Below are 12,593 nucleotides of genomic sequence, written 5' to 3'. Positions count from 1 at the left end.
CCATCTTTTAGAAAGTGGAAAATACTTTTCATAGAATAGTTCCTTGAACTTGTCCCAACTCATGTCTTCCACCTTGTGCTGATTCGTAACCGTCTTCCACCAGAGCTTAGCATCCTTAGCAAACTTGTAAGTTGCTAGGATGATCTTCAAATGATCCTCCGTCACATCCATTGAGGTCAACTGAGTCTCAATGTCACGTCCCGACAATTCCAAATAAAATCATCGATTTATTCAACTCAAATACATCAAAGTACACCCAGGATCACAAAAAAATGCCCTCTTTTTATACAAAATCAATTTCCTCAAATATACAAAAAATTCTCCAAATAATAAAAACAAAACTCGCAATGCCAACTCTTTATCCTAAGCCCGTATCTACGATCCCCGTCCATCCTCGGTACCTGAAACTGGAGGGTGGTGAGACAAAAGTCCCAGTAGGAAAAACCATAACAAGAATCTCATGGAGGTTTAATAAAAACAGCTTCACAAAATAAACATATCAGGTAAGTATAAACAAAATACATATGCATTTAATTAAAACATTTAATCAAAACATTTAAGCAAAACCTCCCCATGCCATTCAAGGTATAGAGAACCCTACACTATAAAAAAAATTTCCTCACTGGATCACCAAGTCTCTAAGCTTCCGCTGCGCCCTCTGCAACTCTCAACTCACTCATTGTCTGCTCAAACTCTCTCTGTCATCACTCTATTTTACTCTCTCTCAACTCTCTGTCTCGGCTCTCTTTCTCTGTGTCAAAGCTCTCTTTCTATACCGTCACAAGACAGATACATATATAGAAAACTGCACCGACTTCACCAAAAATATCCGCCAACAAACCCACGTGATTTTGGCCCAAAAATCTTTAATGGACCCCGCCACATCATTACCTCTACCAATTCTTATCTCTTCATTCATATACCAAGCCCACATGCACAAAACCAAAGCACAAGTAATACTGGCAATAAAAGTCCTTGTGGATCTAACCAAAAATCTTTCTTTTCTTCTTTTCTAATCTCACTGCAAGTCCACTACTTCTCTCTTCAGTAGACAACAATATATATATATATATATATATATATATATATATATATAGAATAAGTAACAAAATCAATTACCCATTAAATCAACTTTTAAATGGACCCACGAAAACATCATAATTCTCATTTTCCTCTCACTCTTCAGCTGCCAATCACCTCCACCTTTAGACACAAAATAAATAAATATACATATATATAAAAATATATATAAAAAACTAATAGCTAACAAACAAAATCAAAGAGCCACTTTCTTTCGAACCAAATCACATACCCACTTTCTTTCCTCATTCGGCTGCCACCTTTATCCATCTGATACAACAAATACATATATAAATATAAACTTTATATAAAAATAACATCAACTACACCTCAAAATAATAATAATAATAATAATAATAATAAATTAAAATCCTAAAAATCCGGGTTATCACACTCAACTTGATCCATGTAGTCGTCTGCTACCATTGGATCAGCACCGCCTTCAAACATTACTGGCATCAACTAAGAAAATCCCTTAATGATCTTGAGACGCTTCTGAGCCGGTGTCTCCTCAACTTGAACTGTAGGTTGTGGTGCCGACTACGACTGAGTGGCAATCGTTGCTCTCATGGCACTTTGCAATAAACGATTCAACTCCAGTGCCACAGAACCCTCACCCATTTCTACGGGTGTTTCAACATTTTCCCTCCTTGTGGGGACAACTCTTGGGGGAATCAAGTCCCTAAGAAGTGTGTCCTCATCATTTAGCTCCTCCGGATTGGAGTTGGAGCTCTCGCCAACATCACCCCTAGTCAGCCTAAGGCCAACTTCCCTTTGCTCCTCACGCCGTGACATCGTGCTATAAAACGAGAAAATGGTTCAATGACAAGACACTAAGGTTCACAGTGGTTGACCCAATACGAAATGATGCCGTAATGACACTAAGCATGCAAAACCATGCAAGAAACATCATCACATAAACATGTAAGCACATATACACATAAGCAGTTAGACATGCTTCTTCAAGTAAAAGCAAGTAGCAAGTAGTCAAATAAGCAATACAAACAACATCTCATGCAATTTTAAGTAAGCCTCTACCCGTCGTCCTATAGGTTTTCGAACCATCGCTCTGATACCAATTTTGTAACAACCCGAATTCGTGAATCCGAACCGTTACCGGGTCTTTGCCCAAACCCGAGGTTAACTAGGTCATACACTCCATTTCCTATGTTCAAACCTTTCATAAGTCTCACTCCGGAGCTCAAAATACTCAATGGTGCAAGCTTACAAATACTGGTCAACATTACAGGTCAAAAGGGGCAGTCAGCCGGCTGATAGGTCTCCATCGGCCGGCTGCCAAGGCATGATCGCCCGGCTGACTTGTATGGTCGGTCGGCCGAAACGAGGGTGAAGTTTACAAGCTCTCGGGACTTTCACTGTGCCGGCATATTAGTCGACCGACGATGGGGTTCAGTCGGCTGATGAGGAGGATCAGCAGGTTGAAACATGTAAACATAGGATTAAACTCTCTGGAATCAACATTTTGGCTATACACCATGCACACAACACCCACATTGAATCTGTTATGGACTCAAACTCCGAATTCAGGGCAATTGTTCATCATTATACAAGAATTAGATACCATAAAATGTTCCTACAAGACATCACCAACCTACCATTCATTATAAACAATTACATAGTTTCCATTTACATCAAATTATAGTTAAGTGTTCCAATTATATTAAATGGCCATGATTTGCTAAATAGATATTCTTTTCTAATACATGGGACTTTACAAAAGTACAGGAAAATGTAAAAGGTATAAGGTGAACTTCTAGTCATCCTCATGCTTGTGGAAGGTCCGCTTCTATTGTGTCTTTTTCGGTTCCTGAAAAAAAAAATTAAACAATGGGATGAGCGTAAAGCTCAGTAGGTAGCGCCTAAGGCACATCCCTTGTAGCCCCGTGAATCCAAACAAAGAATAGAGTAATGGGAGATAGGGATCATACAATGTGGGGACAATATCACATAACAAACAGTCTCAAGTTTATACAACCTGATGCAATGAAATGCAATGCGTGCCAATGTCACTCCCCGTTTTCATCATTCAAAACCATCATTTTCAAACAGTTAATATAACCTGCCCTTTGGTGACCCCGCAGTGACACGAGAGAAGGATTGGCTAGTGTCCCTGACCCTTGGTACCCCCGCGGCGTCATTTTGGCCCAGTTAGCTCAATCACGCTAGGGCAATCTCCCTAATTCCCTCTAGGCTATATTAACCCTCCGGCCCTTTAGTATTCCCGCGGCGACTGGGTTTTTCTAAAACACTTTAATCAAACTTCTTTCCCCAAAATCTCCATTTTTCATATCAAAACCGTATTTCCCTTTTTCATGCCCAATGCTTTGAAATGCATATACATGCTTTGAAAATACTATAAAATAGGGAATTTAACATCACAAAATTATCATGCTTGCTCACAACATCATTTAGCACTTTTAATAAACACAATAGGCACAATTAATCAACAACTAAGCATGATCACCATGTAAATCAACAAGTGCACATAGATACATTCTTCATATGCACAATTAAAGAATTTAAATAAGCAATCAACTTAAATTGAGCATGCTTAGCCACAAATATAGGAGAATAACTCACTAAGGCACAAGAAATGTGGGAATTAGAGACCCCTACCTCAAGATTGTGCAAAATCCCCAATTGTGCCCTAGGATTTCAAAATTCCTATAGGGCACCAAACACCAAATTGCTCCAATCAAATGAAAGATCTCGTCGTGGGCTTTGATTTGCCGCAAACAGCACCCAAAATGATCAAGTATTGAAAGAGGGATCTTGATTCAAAGGTTTAAAGTAAAAAAAGAAAAAGGAAAAATGAAGTTTGAGAATGAGGGAGAGAGAGTAGCGGGGAGAAAGAAATGAAGAAGCAAGAAGTGGTCTCTAGACCACTAAATGGTTGGTGGTGGGGCCCTCCATTAACTTTTTATTTTCCTTTTTCTTTAATCCTCCATTATACACCATATAAACATATAAATACACATCATCCAAATACTAGATAATTCTTATAAATTAAAATGTATGAAATGCAATTGGACCCAATCACAATCCCGCGCACAAAACGTGAAAAGACAGAAATGCCCTTGCGGCAACAAAATTTCTGAAAAAATGAAAAATGCCGAAAATTGGAAACATCACAATGATGGCTACTTAATTCTACATATTTGAAGAATTGAGTATAGAATTTTAAGGGGGACCACAAGTGTGGAATGTGCATATTAAGCCTCTTGAATCTCCATTTCCCTTCCATATTATCTAAATCCTTATGCGCTGAGATGCTCTTAGAGCGCACACGGGATGCTCATTCTACACTTTCAAAAAAGTATGGTACCACTTCAGCAATTGTGCTGATGTGCATATACACTTGTTTTGGGGACTCCAACTTGTTAGTGCGTACATTTTTTTTTTTTTTTTTGGCTTTCCACTTTATTATTTTATTATATTACACATCATCACACACCATCACTCTTTTCTTTAGCATAACTAATATTGTGTCTTTTTAAAGCATAAGAGCATCTCTAATGGGCTCTCCGAATTTGGCACATCAGCATTTTTCAATAGCTACATCAACATTTTTCATAGTCACGTCAGCGTTTTAGAGTTCTCAAATTTTAACTATCGCATGTACTTCAATGGTATATTTTCGCTCTCTTAAAATATTATTTTAATATTTTTAAATTTTTTAATAAATTTTATTTTTTAACTTTTTCCTAAAAGCTTTATTTCTAACACCTATATTTATAACGGCTGTATTTTTCATCTTATATAAACAACTATTTGTTCATCTCATCATCATTAATTAAATTGTTTGTTGATTAAATTATTTAGCCAATATGTATGAAATCTTGTAAATAATATAGTATCTAATATCATTTGATTTATTAATTTATAGTGAAAACTAAGACATTTTTTTTTAATAAAAAAATCTTATTTTTAAATAAATTTTAATTTGTTAGGGAAAAAAAAATTTGTTTGGTTAGCCAATATAAAGCACTATTTGGGTAAGGTCAATAGGAACATTGAAAATTTTGAAAAGGAAATAAATTCAATTTTTTAAAAATTTTTGAAACTTTTTTTTGCCCAAAAAAACCTTTAAGGCACTGTATGTGTCAATCAAACAGTGTCTTAAAGGCTCTTTGATTTAATTATTTTGAGGGAAAAAAACAGAGACTTAAAGAGCCAAAAACCTTTTTTTTTTTTTTTTTTTTTTTTTTCAGGCAAACATGCACTTAGGAACAGTGTTCTGGACTAAAACACTGTTCTGGACCAGAATTAAAAAATTAAAACAAAATAGATGCGGACCCGCATGGCAGGCCCACGGCTCGCCAAAAGAGTTACTGCATTCCGCGACTCATTAGATGACGCTCAATTTTTGGAGATGCTATTGGAGCAGTCCAATAGTAAAAAAAACGCCCAGAATCTCTAAAATCTGTGCCCTTGGGGCTGCTCTAACTAATATTGTGTCAGACCACCATTTTTTAGGGAAAATTACATATAAATGGAGTTAAAGTTCCATATTTACTTAGACAATGAGTCAAAGTTCCATATTTCTCTAAAATGGATTGCTGAGGTGGCACATGATTTTTTACTGTTTAAAAAATTGTGGTGCCTAAAATGCCCTTCCCTAACAAAAAAGTAGTACCTTCAGTTCAAAAAAGTAGTACCTTCAGTTCAAAAAAGTAGTACCTTCGGAGAAAAAGTAGTACCTTCACAGGTGTTTAAAAAACATAGTACCTGGACGCCAAAAAGTAGTACCTTCAGTTCAAAAAAGTAGTACCTTCGAAGAAAAAGTAGTACCTTCGTGAAAGGGTATTTTAGGCACCACAATTTCTAAACAGTAAAAAACCATGTGCCACCTCAGCAATCCATTTTAGAGAAATATGGAACTTTGACTCAGCCTCTAAGTAAATATGGAACTTTGACTCCATTTATATGTAATTTTTCCCATTTTTTATTGTGTCAGGCGCTCCTTGAATACACATATGTGAAGTATATAGTGTGAGGGCCACAAGCGTGAAATTTCCGTGCCAAACAATTTGCATCGCCACAGTACCCGGCCAATATCCAAATAAGGTTGCGGGGATGCTCTTAACCTTTTGTCTCACTTGATGTGTGAAGTTGTTAAAGTCCTTGTAGCTACTTGTACGGAAGGGGAGGCATGAGTTTGTGTGTTCCCGCCAAAAGCATACCTTCAGGATTTTTTTATTTATTATTTTTTTTGATATGATTCATCTAGGAAGAAGGATAAGTGATCTAACTAAAACTTGGCAAAAACAAGGATTAAGGAATTTTGTTTACACTAATAGCATGAATTATAAAATGCTTTGCAAATGGAAAAAAGCTTCTTCTCATTAAATGGTACTCACCAACTCAAGGCAAGAATTATACACTCCCATTGTTAATCTCAATTAAACTTTATTCTGCCCATGTCAAATTTTTATGTCCTATATGCCAATATATATCTCATTAATCGACGTTTTTTAATTTTTGTTGCAACATGTTTACGTTGGGTTGCCATTTTCCTTCATATAATATTGTTATAATCAATAATGTGAACTTGAAGCCGATAATTCTTGATGAATATATAATTTAATTACCCACGAATAGGGAAGATCATTAAATTAACGCACCATCTTATAATATTGAGATAGACTCTACAGATTTAAATTACGATATTTCTTACCGATTACGATAAGGATTGAGACGACGGTAAGTCTACGAAATATTCGACTAGATAAGAATTTCAAATGACATGGAGACTAGGGAATGAGAGATAACAACTATTACCCTCTCCAATGACTCATAAATCCGTGATGAAAGTTATCAGTCAACCTAAAAAGGTACGCCATAAATCCTATATTTAATCATTTATTGGATATTGAATCGTCAAGTAGTAACTTGACTGTCGGAGTGCACCCGGCCGGCACCACGCCGGTTGTCACTTCTCCCTTTGTTTTGCAAAAAACACCCCCAGCTCCAGATCGTACAAATTTCTACATCAACAATTCTTATTATTATTATTATTTTTGAGAAGGTAAATGCATGTACGTTACGTCTCATATGTCCTAGCCTTTAAAGGCGTGACATGCATTGGAAGTCCGGATCTTCTTTTTTAACATGTCGATTAAGCGAGAATAAGCATGGGTATGTAAAAAGCGTAAAAGTTGGGACCACATAAATTCTATTAACTAAGTGAAATATTAATTTATCGATAAATTAATAATTTAACAAGATATTTTATGTATATTATTTACTTTTTTCAAAATATTTAGTTTCTCAATAGTCTTAAAAATTCAATGCATTGTACATTTTTAATCAATTAAGATCCAATTAGACTTAAATTTCAAGAAAAGACAAGTAATTTCTGAATGTATTATTTTCCTTTATAAATTTAACGAAATTATTAATTTAGTATCATGACCCAAATCAAGACCCACGTAATTTATTATTTAAAAAAGATTATTAATTCATGAGTATTAAATTATAGAGGTTATTAATTATACTGTATATGATTTAGTCCTCGGCAGTTTAGAACTGCAAAGGTATGTTGAAAATCTTGACCTAAGCATGAACCAAATGACCCCTCTGCTTTTCATGTGACAGGTTGGGCTGCCACTTCTACAGGTGAATTTAATTTTCCAGCCATGAAAGGGCCAGAGGTTCTGTTGCCGCTTCGCCTTTATTTTTTTTTATTTTATATTTTTGAATGGTTAAAAAAAAAAAAAAAAAATGGAACCAATCATAAATAGCTCAACGTACCGTTGATCGCAAGAAGAGCATTACCTGAAGCACTTATATGTATGTGTCAATGTGTGCGCTAATAAAAAAAGAAAAGAAAATACACTTGGAAAATCAATGCTTATTTTTCTTTTCAATCTATATATTAAAGTGTGAGAAGAATTTTTTATAACCAAGAGAGTCCAAATAAAAGTTGAAAAACTAGTATTAAATTCCTAATAGACGTCTGAAAATCTATTATTTTTAATGTCGATGCTTATTATCATCCTTAAATATTTTGTAAATTTTGTGGACAAACATTCTTAAAATTATAAATGTGTTTTTCGAACATGTTCATTGTTCAAAAGTGTCGGGCTAAGGTGCTCTAGGTTAAATCAATTTTTTCTTGTCATCCACGCCGGTGTGAATCTTTGCTTCAAGTTTCATGTATTGAGTTTCGAGTTCCGCTAATGATAGGGACAGATCTAGAAATTCATATAGGGGGTAAATTTATATAGAGGGGTTTTTCATAATCTCAGTAGGAATAATTTTAAAATTTTATGGATATAATTACAAAAAAGTATAAATTTAGAGATATAAAATATAATAATCCCTTCACGACTAATGGAACATGTTCTCTTCACGGTCCTCCTTGGCTTGACTGGCTTTGTAAGTGTACCTATGTTGATTTTTTTAGCATTGGCTTCTTGTCTTATTTTCTCTTGCTCACAGGAATAAATAAATAAGAGTAATGATATAGAGTTTGAGAGAGTTGGACATATCCGACTAAATTATGTAAATAAAATATATAAAAAATTGAATAGTCTTCCAATTAGTTGGGATGTATCTTGGAGTAGAAATAATATAACTCCACTTAACTCTTCAACCGGTGGGGAATTCTCAACCGGTTGGAAAGTATTTTGAAAAAACATAATGCAAGAACAATTATTGTGTAACTCTGGCGAAACTCGGATTTTGAACTTTGCATGACGGGTAGAGGGTTGAGTTTTAGAGTCTTCATTATATTTTAAGTCTTTCATATATTTTGTGCAGAGAATTGTGAAGTATTGCAGAGTAATGGATAATTCTATAGTAATAAATAATTTATAAAATTAGTAGATTAATTCGAGAATATTTTAGTAGAGAGTTTTGAAAAGTGAATAAATATTTCAGATACTTTGCGAGACAATTATAATATATCAGTGGATCAATGTCTATAAAGATAGGAGTCTCATTTTTAGTTATCAATCATTTGAGCTTACAAGTGATAATGTGAGTGTAGAGTCTTGTACACAATATTGAACAGTGATAAAAATTCAAAACAATCTTGGGTAGGATCACGGTATTTACCCGTTGACATGACGATGATGATGGCAATAATCGACATTATTACTACGGTGTAGCGTGTTTTCATAGCCGGTAGGACATGAAAAAAATAAAAAAATAATAAATCTTTATTTGAAATTTCGTTTACTAAACAAACCCTATCACTTATTAATTTTATTGTAGCATATTAGTTTTTTCTATCTTATTTATATAAGCTTTCCAGAGAGCTACCCTGTACTCCAAACTTATTGTACTTATAAAGACAATATTTCGCTTTTAAATATTTCTAATCTAGTTTTATTTCGGTATCTCTTGGTGCGATCTCATTTATATATGCGTAGTTTACAATATTTCATTTATCGAACACTTATTATTGTTCACAATATTTCATTTAGTGACACTTACCGCTGAGATTTACCTGCGGAATGATGCTGGTCCAATTTATTTCTGGTGGAAAGATTAAGTTCACGGGATTACCTAATAAATACTTTTAAAACAATGAAACAATATTAAAATTTGAAAATACAGTGGAAAAAGTTTCATGTTTGGGGTGCAAATGATACTGATCATAAACGTAAGCCCTTAAATAAAGTGGAATAAAAACATAGATTTAGTACTGCGTATATTTGATATTTTTTTAATTCCTAAAATACAAATAAGTATAAATAATATTGTGAACCAAAAATAAATAAATGAGTCAGGAACTTAAGTAATCTAACACAAAGAAGGGAAATTTGAGGATTTCTTCTTGGCATAGAGATTTGGATCTGAATAATTTGATCATACCATGAAATGGGTCACCATGTTGTCTTTTGTAAGCCAACACACATGATAGAGCTTCTGGATCTTTCAAACGCCAAAATTGATAAAGAGGCATCTTTTGGTTCGGGTTTCCATTAAAGTACATGAATTATTCATTTTGCCACGCGCAATACGAGAACAGGAATATTGGGTGTTCCATTCGAGAAAGATGGTTGATTGAAGAAAAGAAAATAGAGATGAGATTTGGGCTGATTTAGAGGGTAGATTTGTCATTTTATTTTATGAGAATATAGCTTGCACACGGTTGCTTTTTGGAGTGCGAATCCCCAATAGATATGGTAAGCAACAACAATATTTGAAGGCGTTCCATTTTCTTGACAAAAGATTCTATTTACTATACAATACTTGATTCTTATATTTTTTATTTTTATTTGTTTAGGCGTAAAATATTTTTTTATTTTTTGATATTTGATTATCATAAAATATTTTTAATATATATATTAAAATTTAATAAAAATAACTTATTAATTGACAAGTTATTTTACATGTCCTGTCAAATGGACTCAACCTCAACCTCAATGTAGACCTTTGCCAAACACCGATAAATTAAAAATAAAAAAATATTTTACCTGAAAAAAATATATATGTATTTTCTAAAAAAAATATTTTACATTGAAACAAAGGAACCTTCATATTTGTTCTTTTTTTTTCTTTTTTTCTTTTCTTTTTTTTTTTTGTTTAATTTAGAACTATTAAATTTCAATTCATTCAATTTCTATCTCACAATTCTCTCTCGCTCGATTTCACAGTAACAAAAAATCAAATTCCTACGTAACCTATTGATGCACCTGTATTATTGAGAAAAGTAAAAGAAGAAGTGCATCAATATGTTTGTAACCATATGTCCAAATTTCAAATTTTCTACGTTGGGGTTGGGTTGGACTGGGCTGGGTTACAAACATATGGTTAGTGAAGATTATACATACATGCTTGCTTACGGGTTAGAATTATGAGCGACTGAAATTGTTTGTTGTTATACTAGAAATGTTCTGCTTTTAGAATTACCAAAGCATCGATTGATAAACAATTTGTTATGTAATATTATTCATTTTCCACTCATGTATTCATAAACAAGTAATCGAAAATTGTCCCGATATCTTTTTTTATATAATTCATGTTTTTTATTTAATTCTAATATCTGTTCTATATTTGATACAAATTCTACAACTATGTTTTTGTTCCGATAAAAAGAAAAGCATTTACTTATAGAACTCAAGTTACTCAATTATTTCTCCGTACAAATTAAACTAGCCATAACCAATCCCAAAATGCTCCCAAAAAAAAATTTAAAAAATAAAAATAAAAATTTGTCAACACATACCAACTCCAAAAGCACTAGCTTGCAGTACTAAGAAACAACAACCCATCACTGGAAAGTGTAAAGTATAGGATATCATTTCGAACTATGCATCAAAATTCAATATATCAATCAACCAACCAGCAAAATTGATAAAAAATGAAGTCAGACAAAAATGGCGAGCTAAAGAGAGGAGGTGATAGAGGAGTTGGTGGAATTCTGGTTTTAATAATATACAAGGGCAAATAAGAAATCGAAAATATAAAACATAAGTTATTTGTGGTATAGGGATTTTTTTGTAATTTACTTTTGAGAAAAAATTAATAAGCCCTTGCAGTTCCACATCCTCATTGCTCTAGCTTAAATCAATTTTTTCTTGTCATCCCCAATCGCCTCCACGTGGCTGCGAATCTTTGCTTCAAGTTTCATCTATTGAGTTCCGAGGTCTGTTAATGGAGTGACACATGCTCTGGCTCGCTGGGCTATGGTGTCAATGGTCCTCCTTGGCTTGACCGGCTTAGTCCGTGTTTGTTTGTTGGTTTTTCTTGCATTGGCTTGTTGTCTTGTTTCCTCTTGCTCACAGGAATAAATAAAAAAAGACTAATAGTATAGAATCCAGGAGAGAGACACATGGGATCAAAATGATGTGAATAAAATTATCATATTTAATGACGTTGTCATGATGATATCATCATATCTAATGACGTTATCATTATTATGTCATTTTTCAGTACGATATATCTCACTTTCGGACTAGTTATCATAATTAAATAAATAATCGGATAGTCTTCCAGTTAGTTGGAAACTTGGAATGTATCTTGTAGTAAAAATAATATTACTCCACTAAGCTCTCCGGTGGGAAATTCGCAAGCGGTTGGGAAGTATTTTGAGAAAACATATTGTTAATGCACTAACAGTGGTGCAACTCAGGGAATACACGGATTTTGAACTTTCCATGACGTGTGGAGGGTTGAGTTTTAGAGTCTTCATTTTATTTAAAGTCTTACATATTTGTGTAGAGAATTGTGAAGTATTGTAGAGTGATGAATAATTCTATAATATTAAATAATTTATAAATTTGATAGATTAATTCGATAATATTTTAGTAGGGAGTTTTGCAAAATAAATAATTAAATATCTCAGATATTTTACGAGAGAGTTATAATATATCAGTGGATCAATGCCTATAAAGGTAGGAGTATCGTTTCTAGTTATCAAGCATTAGAGAGCAAGTGGAGAATGTGAGTGAGTCTTGTACAAAATATTAAACAGTGTTAAAAGTGTATTATTTCTCTTGTCACCCACGTGTGTGGATACGATTGTGAAAAAGATAGTA

This window comes from Cornus florida, unplaced genomic scaffold (assembly GCF_030987335.1).
Source record: "Cornus florida cultivar Cherokee Brave unplaced genomic scaffold, ASM3098733v1 CherokeeBrave_3.0.0_Hap2_Chr02, whole genome shotgun sequence".
Lineage (NCBI taxonomy): Eukaryota > Viridiplantae > Streptophyta > Magnoliopsida > Cornales > Cornaceae > Cornus > Cornus florida.
This window is presented reverse-complemented; position numbering follows the sequence as displayed.